We start from the raw sequence: 12,752 nt of genomic DNA on the forward strand, positions 1-12,752 counted from the left end.
CAAATTACCAAGCATCGATGAATTAGAGAGGAGGGCTTATAAAGGCATAACGGTCATGTGATATTATGTTTAAAGGGACAGTGAAACGTGGAAAACATGAAGTATAGAGATTGAGAATTACTGTGATATGACAGGACACCCCCCTTAACGATCTGCTCCGCAGATCAGGGTTTGGGACGGTCTGGATGTCTGCGATGAAACAGAGATACCAATCTAGGGGCTGATAAGTTAGTGGATGGTTCCCAAGAATCCTCTTCTGATGAATAATTTTTCCACCGAACTAAATACTGTAGAGAATTCTTATAGAATCTAGAATCCAAAATGGAATCAACTTCATATGATACTTCATCCTCAATGAGTGTCGGAACTTGAGTTGTCAAGACTTGATCTCTGACTGGAACATAAGGTTTCAAAAGGGATACATGAAATGTTGGATGTATCTTAAAAGAACTTGGTAGTTGTAAAGTGACAGCATTAACATTAACAATCCTAATAATTTTGTAAGGACCAATAAACAGAGAACCAAGCTTTTTACTGGGAATGTGAAGCTTCAAGTGTTTAGAAGACAACCAAACTAGATCTCCCACCTTATACTCAGGAGGTTTCGTTCTCCTTAAGTCATAATAACGTTTTTGCCTTTCTTGAGATTGTAGTAAAATCTGTTTTAGTTGAATGAATCCTTCAGCAATTGTATTCACAGTGTCATTTACCAAGGGACAAGAACTTTCTGATCTTTGAAGAAGATGATAAGAGGGATGAAACCCATAGTTAATGAAAAATGGAGTTGTATTGGTAGATGAATTAATGGTGTTATTATAGGAGAATTCAGCAGTAGGTAGAAGAGAAGACCAGTTGTCTTGCTGAAATGTACAGTAGCATCTTAGATATTGCTCTAAACTCTGATTAGTCCTTTCGGTCTGACCGTTTGTTTGAGGATGGTAAGCTGAACTCAAACGGCGATCAATATGCAAACTAGAACAGAGTTGTGTCCAAAATCGAGAGGTAAATTGTGTACCCCTGTCAGTCGTAATAGACTTAGGTAACCCATGCAATCTGACAATATGTTTGATGAACAAATCTGCTGTTTCTGAAGCTGTTGGCAAAGTGTGAATAGGTATAAAATGTGCCATTTTTGAAAAGAGATCCACAACAACCAGGATGACTGTGTTGTTAGAAGAGGGAGGTAGATCGACAATGAAGTCTAGGGCAATATCTTGCCAAGGTCTGTCAGCGATTGGAAGAGATAGAAGTAAACCATAAGGGTGAATTCTTTGAGATTTACATTTGGTACATACAGCACACCCTTGTATGTACTGTTTTACAGACTGAATCATATGCGGCCACCAGAAATCCCTTTGAATTAAATGAAGAGTTTTATTGAAACCAGGATGTCCTGAAAGTGGAATATCATGTGCCATAGCTAAAATGTCATTTCTAAGAGATTCTGGAACATACAGTGCATGACCATGGTAGAAAAATCCATCATTACCTTTATGAATCCTAGAATCATTAATCAATGGATCATTCTGTTGTTGTTCTTTGAGAATAGATGTTTTCCCCACTAAGAGGCCAATGAATTTTTCTGGTGGTATTATTGAGTTTAGTTCAGAACTCTCAGTTAATGGAGTTGAATATCTAGATAGAGCATCTGCCTTTGTATTTCTTACTCCTGGACGATAAGTGATTATAAAATCAAATCTAGTAAAGAATAAACTCCATCTGACTTGTCTGGAAGAAAGACTTTTGTTAGTTTTTAGATATTGTAGATTACGATGATCTGTAAATATGATGATTGGAAATCTTGCGCCTTCTAATAGATGTCTCCAAAATTCTAATGCAGCCTTGATGGCTAGAAGTTCCTTTTCCCCAATTGGGTAATTAATTTCGGCCGAATTCATAACCCGAGAATAATATGCGACAGGATGAAGCATGTTGGTAGAAGAATCTCTTTGAGACAGAATGGCTCCTATTGCAAATTCGGATGCATCTACTTCTAATGTATATTGTTTCGATGGATCTGGGAATTGTAGAATTGGAGCGGTAATGAAACTATGTTTGAGAGCGTTAAAAGAATCATCTGCCTGTTGGTTCCAGTGGTATTTGTTATTCTTTCGGGTGAGTAGTGTGAGAGGTTTTGCGATAGTAGAGAAACCTTTAATACATTTTCTATAAAAATTTGAGAATCCTAGGAATCTCTGGAGCTCTTTCTTATTTTTTGGAATAGGCCAGTTAGTGATAGCTTGTACTTTGTTGTCCTCCATGGATATTCCTTTTGGTGAAATATGATACCCCAGGAAAGAAATAGTATCAGAATTGAATATACATTTTTCTGCCTTAACATATAAGTTGTTCTGTCTTAATCTTGAAAGAACTGTTCTGACATGTTGTATGTGATCCTCTTTGGAATTTGAATAAATGAGAATATCGTCCAAATAAATGACAATGTATGTGTCAAGTAAATCTTTGAAAACATCATTAATGAAAAACTGAAAAGTTGCAGGTGCATTGCACAAACCAAAAGGCATGACACAATACTCATAGAGACCATACCTAGTGCGAAAGGCAGTTAACCATTCATCACCTTTGCGAATTCTAATTAAATTATATGCACCTCTTAAATCCAGTTTGGTGAAAATGGTAGCACCCTGTAACCTCTCTATGAGTTCTGCAATAAGAGGTAAAGGATATCTATTTTTTATTGTACAGTTGTTCAGTTGTCTATAGTCAATTATAGGCCTGAGACTGTCATCTTTATTCTTCACGAAAAAGATCCCGGCACCAGCTGAAGATGTAGAAGGCCGAATAAAACCTTTCTTTAGATTTTCCTCAAGATATCCTTTGAGATGAAGCAGTTCTGGTTCAGAGAGTGGATATATACGACCATAAGGGATTTTACTGTTTGGTTTTAAATCGATAGGACAGTCGTAAGGTCTGTGGGGAGGTAGAGATTGAGCCTCAACCTTATCAAAAACATCATAAAAATCTGAGTACTCTGTTGGTATATTTGTGATATCAACCTGTAATATAGTTTGTGATTGTGTACAGTGTTTTTTTACAATATGGTGAGTCGAAGGAAATAGTACCACTATTCCATGAGATGGTTGGTTGATGTTTCTTTAGCCATGAAAGTCCTAGAATTATGGGGTACAAAGGAGAATGAATAACCTCAAAGGTACACAATTCAGAGTGACCTGATGAAAATGTTAATGATAATGGATCTGTATGATGGGTAACAGGACCTGAATTGATAAAAGAACCATCAACAACTCGAATAGGTAATGCAATTAATTTTTTAATTATAGGAATCTTGTGATTTTCAACAAAAGATGAATGAATGAAATTATTAGTTGCTCCTGAATCGATTACCACCTGGGCTTTAAGTTGATGTTGATCCCACTGTAGACAAACAGAGTAAAGTGAGATGAGTTTTTTATAACAGTCTCATTTAAATGAGCTATCTCTTGCTTACCCTTTTTTGATTTTAACAGAATTGGACACTCCTTTACTCCGTGGTCTTTAGCAGCACAATATAAACAAAGATTAAGTTGTCTTCGTCTAGCCTTTTCTTCAGGTTTAAGAGGACCTTTGACAAAACCTATCTCCATAGGCTCATCTGTTGAACGGACAGTGGAAACTGAATGAGAGCTATAGGCTTTCTTGGTGGATAATTCTGATGACCCTCTTTCAATCTTCCTTTCCCTCAAACGACGATCAATAGATATAGACAAGGTCATAAGATTTTCTAAGTCCTTAGGAATAACCACACGTGCCAATTCATCTTTTAGAGCATCCGCTAATCCAATACGGAATTGATTTGTCAAAGCTGGGTTATTCCACTGTGTGTCAGGTGCCCATCTTTTGAAATCAGTTATATATTCTTCTACAGGGCGTCTACCTTGTCGCAGATGTCTGATAGAATTTTCTGCTGAAGCTTGTTTGTCGTGATCTTCATATAGTAAGGACATGGCATTAAAAAATGATTCTAATGAGTTTAAGATAGGATCTTCTTTCTCATAGTATGCATTAGCCCATGCCTTGGCTTCACCAGTGAGATAAGAAATTACCGTTAGAACTTTAACCCTTTCGGTAGGATAGGTTCTTGGTTTCAATGAAAATAATAAAGTACATGAATTTTTTAAAGTCTCTAAATTGAGTTCTGTCTCCAGAAAATCTCTCAGGTGGACATATTTGTGGCTCAGGAGAAACAAGAGGTGATGGTAAAGTTTGAGCAGGTACATGATCCCTAATATATTTTCGTAATTCCTGATTTTCAACTTGGAGGTCCCTAAGACCCTGGATCATTATATCCATATTTTGAGAAAGGGTTCCAACACGGTTGGACAATTCAGTAACATCCATTATAGATACAAGTGGGTTAAGGGTGGCTTGGTAATATGTGAGGATTATTATATAATTAATATGAACCCAGTTGTATCTACTCCACTCAGTCTCACACCAAACCTAGGTACCTTGATAAACTAGGAACCTTATTCTGCTCATTGACTGAGGGTGACCTGTTTAGGTCAAAAGTAAATTACAACTATCTTTAGTTGCTGGAGATATGCACAACAATGTGAATGTGCTAATACTCTCCTAAGTAATATAATAGCATTTGCTAAACAATAGATAATCTCTTTGGATATAGAATAAATTATAACTTTATGTAATTGAAGCTCTGTTAGTATCTCTTTAAATAGATTGTAGCTTATCACTCAGGTACAATGCTTAAATGTTCAGGTTTAGTAAAGTTCATATGCAACCTTATTTATGAATGCAGCAGAATTGTTATGGCAGTGTATTGTATGCAGAAATAACCAGGATATATGCAGAAGATGTTAAACATGCACACTTTCCATTAGTAACGTATATGTATAAGCTTGATTTGTTAGTATATACAGTCTTAGGAACATATGAAATTAGCGTAACTTCAGCAATAACTTTATGTTTAGTACGATACCCAACACTTCATGACCAGCGTGTACTTGTGAAGACTTTGCTAGCTAGCAATAAGTTGTCCTGAGAAGCAGTGTAGAATCCGGCAACAGAGAGGAGCTGCGACACTGACTCCCGGAGTGCTGATGACGTCAGACGCCGAACTACTGCAGACACGCTGTATGTCAGTTAGCGTTTCAGAATGAAGTATGCTGTCCTGTGATTGAAGAGAACTTTGCAGATATAAAGTTAGAAAACAACTTGACGAAAATAGAGAGAGCTTCTTGAAAGTTGTGATCACTCCTCATGCGAATCAAATTACCAAGCATCGATGAATTAGAGAGGAGGGCTTATAAAGGCATAACGGTCATGTGATATTATGTTTAAAGGGACAGTGAAACGTGGAAAACATGAAGTATAGAGATTGAGAATTACTGTGATATGACAGCCTTTGGCAATTTATCTATGAGAGGAATTACAGGGCATCAAGCTAGGAGAGCAAAAATTAGTATTATCTCTCTATGCAGATGATCTTCTACTGTTTATTAAAAACGCTAAGGAAAATATACCCAAGGCTTTGGATTGTATTGGAATATTCAGTACCTTTTCGGGATATAAAATTAATGTTAATAAATCCGAAATACTTTGGATACATAAAATTAAAAAAAGTATACAGAAACACTCTTTTCAGGAATCTCCCAGTATTCAGTATTTAGGGATCAATATTCATGCCGATCCAAATCAATGGTATAGATTAAATTATCTCTCATTTTTCAGAAAAGCTGCAGAAAAATTGAAACAATGGAGTGTCTTCCCTATCTCTCTCTCTCTGCGAAGGTAATGATTATTAAAACTATTCTATTCCCACAGTTAATGTATACTATGCAAAACATCGCTCTACCTATTTTGAATCAAGACATCAAGAGATTCAATAGGGACTGTGCTAATTTCATTTGGAATAATAGGAGACGCTTATTATCCATCTCAAAATTAACTCTCAGACCTGAAGACGGGGGTCTATCTTTCCCAGATATTAAAAAATATAATATTGCAAATCTAGCCGGTTTTGCTGTCGATTGGATAACTGAAACCAACTATCTTACACCCTTCTCCTTAGAAAAGGAAATGTGTGCCCCTTATTCACTTTCTGCACTGCTTCATTGCCCGATAACCCACCTCCCTAATAATATTAAAAATATGAAGACAATACGTAACTCAATTGAAGCATGGCAAAAATTAAGTACAATGTTAATTTCGAATTAACTCCATATCTTCTGATTCAAGGTAACCCTCAATTTATACCGGGCTTATCCCACGAGGTTTACAACAAATGGTCACAACAAGGCTTGACTCATGTCCATCAATGTTTAAACTCTTCATTGCAAATGAGATCCTTTCCAGACATTGCCAGGGAATTCAAGCCCAGTGTGCTTAGAGGAATGTGGCTGCACCTCACTGATGAGGCCGAAACGATCATCTGGGGTTGTCATGTTCCTTGTTCAGAGGAGAATTGCCTGGTATTTTGGGGCTGGACTGACCTTAATTGGCGGGATCAGACTGATATACTTCAGGAAAGTTTTCCTTTGTGAAAAGCACACTGGTCTAAAAAAAGGCTGCTTCCGGGTGGTAAATCGCCATAGAACTAGCTGATGAGCTGTTGTTCATTCCTGGTAGAGCACTTCTCTCTTTGTATGCAAACATATTAAATGTCTACATTGTCAGGATATTTACATTATTCTCCTATACCTCTGCCCCACTTCCTAATTCTAGCACCCACTTTTATATCAATAATCAAAATTATCCAAAAAGCAATAGACGCCATAATAACTGTTATTTTAATATACTTTATAACTTCTAAGATGGCCTGTATATAAGTGTTTTTTAATTTATTTATTTTTAGATTTTTACAATCTTGCACTGCACCCAGCCAGTGCTAGTTCATGTGTACCATATATATAACACTATGCTCACTCCCGTGGCGAATGATAATGTGTTCACAAGAACCAGCACTAATTGGGTAAAATGCAAGATTGTAAAAAGCTAAGAAAAAAAAAAACACTGAGAAAAGGGACAGTCTGCAGGGGCTTTATAAACAGTAACAATTTTCAAGTAGACTGAGGAATGAATGAGGATGTATACCATTATTCATCTTGGGGTTATAATTTGAGTTCCGACTTTAGGCTCTATTAAAAAAACTCTAAAGTAGCGTTTCTCAATCCCCCAGACTTCTTCGACTAGGGTGATTGACAGCTCCTGCTTGCTTGCGTAATGCTGCATGCTAGGTGCACTGCCAGGCGGACAAGGGCAGACATGTGGCCCTTGTCCATCCAGCCCTTAAATGGACTCCATTATATTTCTACTTATCTATGAAATGCCACCAAAAAGTGCCAGTTTCTGAAGATCCCAACATGGATGAAAAGAAACGTAACACACTCAATCACTATCATTAAAAGACCCCACTTTAGGCTTCTGGTGTGGGCATAGAAAGATATCAAGGAATATCCCAGGGTTCCATGTCAACCTTACAGAATTGGATGTGCCTAATTCAGAAGTCAATAAACAAGATCTTTTTTTCTTTTAATAAAAGGGTAATCATAAAGTTTTAGTCACAATTTTAAATCATGTCATTTTAACACAATCCTATGTAATAAAAGGCCAAGTGTGTTTGTCCGAAGCTGTCATGCGCAGTAAACATTGCGCGCGAGGACAAACACACCTGGCCTTCAACACTGCAGAGTGAGTAACGGGCCGGTGTTCTAAAGTAAATGGTATACCATAGGAATGTGTATGACATGTCACTTCCGGTGACATATTATCAGGTGTTGGAGTGGCAGGTCGCAGGATTCTATGGATCGTACTTAGCAATGCGCATGCGCACACGGCCCTAATCCGTGCGCCGCCGTGTTTGGAATTTTTTTAATAAAGGCTAAATTTTTATATGAAGTCCGGTGAATGCTCAGAAATTTTATTTCGGTGGGGTGAGGGAAGGTGAGTGTGTGTGGTGTGGGTCTCATGACAGTAGCACTATGCTGTCACATTTGTCACTGTCATGTATATACTTTTTAGCTCACTCAAATACACTAAAATCTAGAGTGTATTTGAGTGAGCTAAAAACTATATGCATGACAGTGGCATATAGAGTCTAGATTATATTGAATAAAGCGACTGCAGTGCACGCGTACGCAGCGAAGGCTATTAGCCTCTAAATTATGATTACGGGCCATCCGCTGTTTACTTTACATCAGATGTTTGGAGGAGGTTGGGCCTCTTGCGCATGCGCATTGTGCGCAACACGTGATCTAAAGTGTCGTGGTATACACATACCTATGCGGTATACCACTTTCTTTGGAAAGCCGTACGTGGGCGTGGCCGGGCGTGGTGCGGGCATGGTGTGGGAGGGGCCCTTAGGGCCGTGATGTGGGCAGGGCCGGAGGGGCAGTGGTGTGGGCGGGGCAGTGCGGGCCGTGCCGAGAGCTCAAAAGAGCTCCAAAGAGGGGGGATATAGAGGGAACAAAAGAGACGGAGAGAGAGATCAAAAGAGAGGGGGGAGAGAGAGAGATCAAAAGAGGGGAGATAGAGAGAGCAAAAGAGAGGGAGAGAGACAGCAAAAGAGAGGGGGAGGGAGAGCTCAAAAGAGGGGAGATAGAGAGGAAGAGAGACAGCAAAATAGAGGGGGGAGGGAGAGCAAAAGAAAGGGGAGAGAGAGATCAAAAGAGGGGAGATAGAGAGAGCAAAAGAGAGGGAGGGAGACAGCAAAAGACAGGGGGTGAAAGTGGAGAGAGACAGCAAAAGAGAGGGGAGAGAGAGCAAAAGAGAGGTGGAGAGTGCAAAAGAGGGCAGAGAGAGAGCGCATAAGAGAGGGGGGAGAGAGAGCAAAAGAGAGGAGGGGAAAGAGCAAAAGAAAGGGGAGAGAGACTGCAAAAGAGGAGGGAAAGAGAGCAAAAGAAAGGGGAGAGAGAGAGCAAAAGAGGGGGTAGAGATAGAGCAAAAGGGAGGGATAGAGAGCAAAAGAGAAGGGGGAGAGAGACGGCAAAAGAGAAGGGGGAGAGAGACGGCAAAAGAGAAGGGGGAGAGAGAGGGGGAGAGAGACGGCAAAAGAGAAGGGGGAGAGAGACGGCAAAAGAGAAGGGGGAGAGAGACGGCAAAAGAGAAGGGGCGAGAGAGCAAAAGAGAGGGGAGAGAAAGAGAGAGCAAAAGAAAGGGAGAGAGAGCGCAAAAGAGAGGGAGGAAAAGAGAGGGGGAGAGAGAGAACAAAAGAGAGGGGGGAGAGAGGGGGGAGAGAGAGCAGAAAAGAGGGGGGATAGAGAGAGAGCAAGGGGTGGAACAGCTGTACTGCAAAAATTGGCCAGTGTACACAGGCTTTAGGACTAGTATAATTATAATTGTATAAATGTTATTGTATGATTTAATTTACAGCACTACAAAATTTTGTTCCGTTATACAAATAAATTATAATAATCACGTATGTTTGAACATGTTAATTATAAAATGTATTCAAATGATATTAAATTGAACACATCATGAATTAATATTATTGGAGAAGTGGAAAAAACAGCATTCAAATATTAGATAGTCGTTATATATATTTAGATATCTGTCGTGTTTTATTTTTGATATTGGCTATGCATCTCTTGCGCCTATGAAGGTAGAGAAAAGGAAAAATGTACACAGGCACGGTTAAAATATAAAAACCATGTAGGTCAGATCACGTGGGAGCTATTAAATCACCTTCCTGGTGCAATATCCCTTTGTAAATTACCCTAATTAAAAAAAATTAAAGGGACTTGTATACACACCCTATTAATGTTAAAACGGTCTATAAAAATACTTTTTTGAGATTTAATTTTTTAATTTGAGCATTATTTTCTAATGCAATCAGTGACCGTTGTAGATTTGTAATCATTAAAAAATAAATACATTTAAAAAAAAAACATAGTTGTTATATATTTGTTTATCTACTAATTCCATCATTTCAGAATGGAAGCCCTTGATGGAAGAACTACCACCAATTTTCTCTGCAGAATACTACAACTTTTTTTTACTGTGAGCAAGTTACACCTTTAATTTGATTGTCTATATACAGAGACCCTTGTGAGAGTTGTTTTTTTGTTTTTTCCTTTACATTTTTTTATTAGAGTTTTGGAAAACACATATATAAAAGAAACGATCATGTAAGCATACATGTGGTACATAATCAAGGTTAACCATCAAGTGAAGTGGAGCACCAGCTTTAAATATAAAAATGCCTTATTCAAAAAATAATTAAAATTGTTCCAGCAGGAAACACAAAGTGGAGTGTTGGCAAAAAAATAGGAGTCAGCTAGTCCAGCTGACATGTTTCTGCTTTGCGCCGTTATTAAAGCTGTTAATCAAGGTTAACAACAAAGTTATACAGAGTTTCATAATCTCAGAATACATCTCGTCTCAAATATTTGACCTAATGTATTTGGAAGATCTCATTCAGAGGAGAAGAGAGGAGGGAAAGAGGGAAGGGGTAGAAAAGGGTAAAAGCTTGCGGTAGAACACATATACAGTAAACACATTAATATTAATTTTCTTTCCACAAGAGGAGAACATTGAGGACACCACATTGAGGTGTATTCAACCTCTCGTAACCATTGTGCTATGTTGGGCGCTAGAGTTTTTTTTCCAGTGGCAAGGTATCAATTTCTCGGCATTATTAAGCATAATTTTTAGTAAGGTGTTTCTATACTGACAATGCAACTGAGGGAGACTGTTAAGCAGAACCATCATGGGTTCAAGAGTTATGTTGCAGTTAAGTTTTTTTGTTGCACTTGTTCCCAGTATGATTTTTATTTCGGGGCAGTACCACCATGTAAGTGACATTGTACCCACTTCTCCACAATGTCTCCAGCACTTCGAGGTAGCTGAGGGATATATTTTGTGTAGGCGTGATGGGGTAAGATACCATCTGGAAAGTATTTTATAGTTTGTTTCAACCATATTAGCCAAAATGGAGGATTTTTTGGTGTTTATGAAATTTCTCTTCCAGTCTAAGTCGCTAAATTGTAAGTCGAGTTCCCACTGGAGTCTGTAAGAAAGGTGTTTATCGGGATGAGTCTGTTGTAGTATTTTATATGTTTGCGAGATAAGGTGTGTAGGTTTGTCTCTGAACAGGCATATGTTTTCAAATGGAGTGAATGTTCTGTTAAATAGTTTTTTTTTAGGATGTAATTGGACAAAATGTCTAATCTGAGAGTAGGAGAACCAGGTGTTAAACGGGGCACCTATTTCGCCCTGTAACTCGATGAGTGTTTTAATGAGTACATATTTGAAAAGCAGATAGATTGGAATGTGGGAAGCATGTCCCTGGACTTTCACAGGGCGGTATGAGTTCCGACCAGGGTAGAATTTCTTGTTTATTAGTGGGATGAGGGGTGAGAATTGGCTTGAAATATGTTTGTGGGAGTCTATTAGTTTGCTCCAGATTTATATTGTCTTTCCTTTAAGGGGATTGGTGTAGACACCTAGTGGATGGAATTTCTTAGGCGTCCAACAAACGTCTTTAAGAGGGATATCCTTTAAAACTTGTGTTTCTAAGCTGAGCCACGGTTTGAGAGATTTAAAATGGTTCCAGGATATAATGAGGGAGAGGTGCATGGCCCTTTTCTTTGGGTAGGTAAAATGTGGAGTTAGATACTCTCGGTTTGAAATATGACCATATAATCTTATTAAACTCTTTCTGGATATTTGACAGAAATGGTATTGATGGTAAAAGGATTAAGGTTTGTAGCAAATATATATTAAAAAATGTATTCGCCCAGACCAGGATAGGTGTCCTGACCTGTGCCAGGAATTTAATTCTAAGTCTATTTAATGTTTAAGTTTTTAAAATTTAGATCTATTGTCTGAGTTAATGATGGTTTATTTATTAAACCCAGATAAGTTAAGGAGTAGTTTTGTTTTTAAAGGTTTTCCTTTATATGTGTAATGACAGTTAATATGGATAAAAAGCTTTAACAACTGAATAAAAATAAAATAAATTGTCAGTACATTTTTTCTTCATTTTTTTAATTTGTGATTTCTTTTTATAGTTTCTATTTAATTTTAGCGCGGGTTAAGCTTAAGACATTTAGCAATATTATTTGTTCACAAAGAAAAAAAGAAAATATTCACAACTTCAGAAAAATCAGCTTTGAAATCCAGTGCAATCCCAGATAGTTAAAACCATTCATATGTTCTTTTTAGTAATATTTATTTTTAAATGTTTCATTTTGACCTTTTGTGTAATTAAGGAGATAAGTGTAGCTAAAATATAAAGTGTCAGGGAATTTAATATGAATGTCTTCTTAGAGCACAGAGCACATCAAATAGTTACTATGGTAACCACGGACACTAGCAAAATAGTGATTTTTTTATATTAAAATGTAAAAATAGATATGTAACTTCCTCTTGTGCATATTCATTTGCCTTAAATGTGACACAAACTTAACGATTTGTATAACTTTTAAAGGGGGGAAAAATAAGCTAGACCAGTGACGTGCAGTGAGGTCAGAGGCTGGTGAGGCACTAGATATGATACGCCGGAGAAACACATGTACAGAGAACCGCAAGTACCCCCAACAGGGCAAGTTTAAATGATAGCTGAACCAGTGCACAGGTGACATAATCAGGTGATGGGTGAGAGCAAGTTAGTAACCACTGAGTTACTGATCAGCTGATTACTTCACCTGTGCACTGATTCAGCTATAATGAAAAGCTGTTGGGGGTACTTGAGGACCATTGTTGAGAAACACTGCACTAAAGCACCAGCTCATCAGAAATGTATTGATTACCTGGAGAATAAAGCACACATACTC

The sequence above is a fragment of the Bombina bombina genome, chromosome 8 (genome assembly GCF_027579735.1).
Source record: "Bombina bombina isolate aBomBom1 chromosome 8, aBomBom1.pri, whole genome shotgun sequence".
Lineage (NCBI taxonomy): Eukaryota > Metazoa > Chordata > Amphibia > Anura > Bombinatoridae > Bombina > Bombina bombina.